We start from the raw sequence: 2324 nt of genomic DNA, 5'->3' as shown, positions 1-2324 counted from the left end.
AGAGGTCCATTTTTATTTAAATTGAAATTAATTTAATTAGGGAGTGTGAGTGTAATTCGCCCCATTTTTATTGTGGTCCGTGGTGGAGTGAAGTGCAGAGGTCTTACTGAGAAAAATCCAGAAGTTTCAATTAGCTAATGGGTTTAAATTACTTTGGTATAAAATTTGATGTTACAGACTTTGCTGACATGGATATTAGTTATGAACTTCCTCTTCACACCGTTCAATATTGGTCATGCTCATTTGTTCAAACAAAGAAAAAGATAAATAATGCCTATGCATATGCTTTCATTCAAACTGTAACAAAACTAATGGAAACCAGAAACAGAGACTGCCATTTCTTTTTATACATTCAAGATAAGTGATTAATGTACAAAAAGAAAAAAAAAAGTTTAGAAATAAATATGGAACCATGAAACTTCTGACAGTGGTTTCATTTTGCAGTTCAAGCAATATCAGTAACACTGTGCATACCAGAAAAAAAAAAACACATAATTGCTTATTCAAAAATACACCTTTGAGTTTGAAGAGAGCTTTCTTTAGTTTTGAAGCACATCCTTCATAATCAAGATTTGGGACTCTCAGCTCTATCATATTCTGCAAAGAAAAATGCTTGTTAGTACTTTTGTACTACCACAAATATCAGATGAAAAAAAGCTTCCTTGAAATTCCAATGCAATAATCTTTGAACTATATCTACAACTGAAAATCAATCATGCAGTAGATACATGTATAAAAATGGTTATAGTAGAATGATTCTGCAGTTTGACACATTATAGCAATCTCAGTCATAAACTTCTCTTCAAAGGCACAAACAAGTGCTATGAACCAAACCATTATGTGCTTGTGTAAGAGATATAATTAGAAGAAGGGACTTACAGACATATTTGCTTGTGTAGATTAAACTGAAACAAGTGACCCTTCTTGCTGAAAAAAGGAAGAGAGTAGTGTGTTGTTTTAAGGCCCTGTCTCCATTGACTTGCCACCACCCATGCACCCATAACCACTCTCGACAACAAAATTGAACATCTCTGAGTTTAACATAATTGTAAAGATGAATGGAGTTTAACATAATTTCACCCAACATTGTACAACAATAGACCAAATATTTTAGATCATATTAAGCAACTAGTTTTAAAACATTACCGGGCCTCTTCAATTCTGGGTCCCACTTGAATTTGTTTGAGCTCCAAGTACCTTTGTCCTGGAACAATAATAAAAATCATTACATAGAATGATTGAATCCACTATTTTCGCTCATAAGGGGCATGAGAAATGTAGTTTGGCCACCAATCAAGTAGAAAAGAAACCCTCAACAAAAATAAAAAGAAAGAAAAAAGAAGACTTGGTGGAAGTGAAATTCAAATGCGAAAGTAGGTTTGTTCTACGAAGAACGTATTTGACGAGTTCTTAAGAGAGAAGAGAGTGACGAGGTTAGTGGCGATGTTCGTGGAGGCTCTTGGGTGAGAAGAAGTATCGGGAAAAACTTTCGATTCGCATAAAGAAAAAGAGTTTTCAATGTATTTGATGGAGGAGAAGAAAGAAGGGACGAGGTTATGAGTGAGAAGAAGAAGTTTCGAGGACTTTCAATTTGCAGAGAGAAAAAGACTTTTTACTAAAAAGGCTAAACCCATAGTAACCTTGTCCCAACCCACTTTAGTCAGGGCTTTTGGGACTGGAGTCTTTTAGAAAACCCCTCATTAGGTGGATCATTAAAATGGAGTTTAATTTTAAAGGAGGCTGAAGCTGACCCATAGGTTGAGTTAAAATGAGAGGTCTAGAAAATGCTATATTATAGGAGAACATTTTGAAATAAATTTTTTTTCTTTCATAATATAAGATTTTTAACACTATAAATTATTAATATTTTTTTAAATTTTTATGTTAATTAATTAACTCATTCATTAAATTTATTATAAAAATAATTTTAATTATAGAAAAACATTTATTCTAAATTCTATTTCTTTTATAATACAAGATTTTTATCAATATTAATTATTAATATTTTGTTATTCTTTTAAATTTTTATGCTAATTAATTAAAATCCGTCGATAATTAATTCGATCCAATTAAAAAAATTAAAAAGTAAATAATAAAAAAAATAACAGTTATAAGAAAACATTTGTTACAATTTTTCTTTAAAAAAAAAGTTATTTATAAAATTACAGCATTTAATTATAAGAAAACATTTATTTCAACTTTTATTTTTTTTATAGTGTAAGATTTTTTTCCTATTAATTATTAATATTTTTTTATTTATATGTATTTTATTATAAATTTTATTTCTTTTATAATATAAGATTTTTATCATTATTAATTAATGA

At 29.4% G+C, this 2324-nt stretch overlaps 1 long non-coding RNA gene across 1 annotated transcript; it reads right to left on the bottom strand.

Moving 5' to 3' along the window:
* Positions 1 to 312: 312 nt before the first annotated feature.
* Positions 313 to 1673, bottom strand: LOC114168846 (uncharacterized). The gene is made up of 3 exons (XR_003600775.2): positions 1147 to 1673; positions 880 to 1031; positions 313 to 597 (listed from the first exon to the last, which is right to left on the bottom strand). It is a non-coding gene; the product is annotated as an uncharacterized LOC114168846 (long non-coding RNA).
* Positions 1674 to 2324: the final 651 nt, after the last annotated feature.

The sequence above is a fragment of the Vigna unguiculata genome, chromosome 11, assembly GCF_037176805.1.
Source record: "Vigna unguiculata cultivar grain cowpea cultivar isolate G323 ecotype 2 chromosome 11, ASM3717680v1, whole genome shotgun sequence".
NCBI lineage: Eukaryota > Viridiplantae > Streptophyta > Magnoliopsida > Fabales > Fabaceae > Vigna > Vigna unguiculata.
Note: the sequence above shows the minus strand (reverse complement) of the source record. Positions and strands in the feature narration are given on the sequence as shown.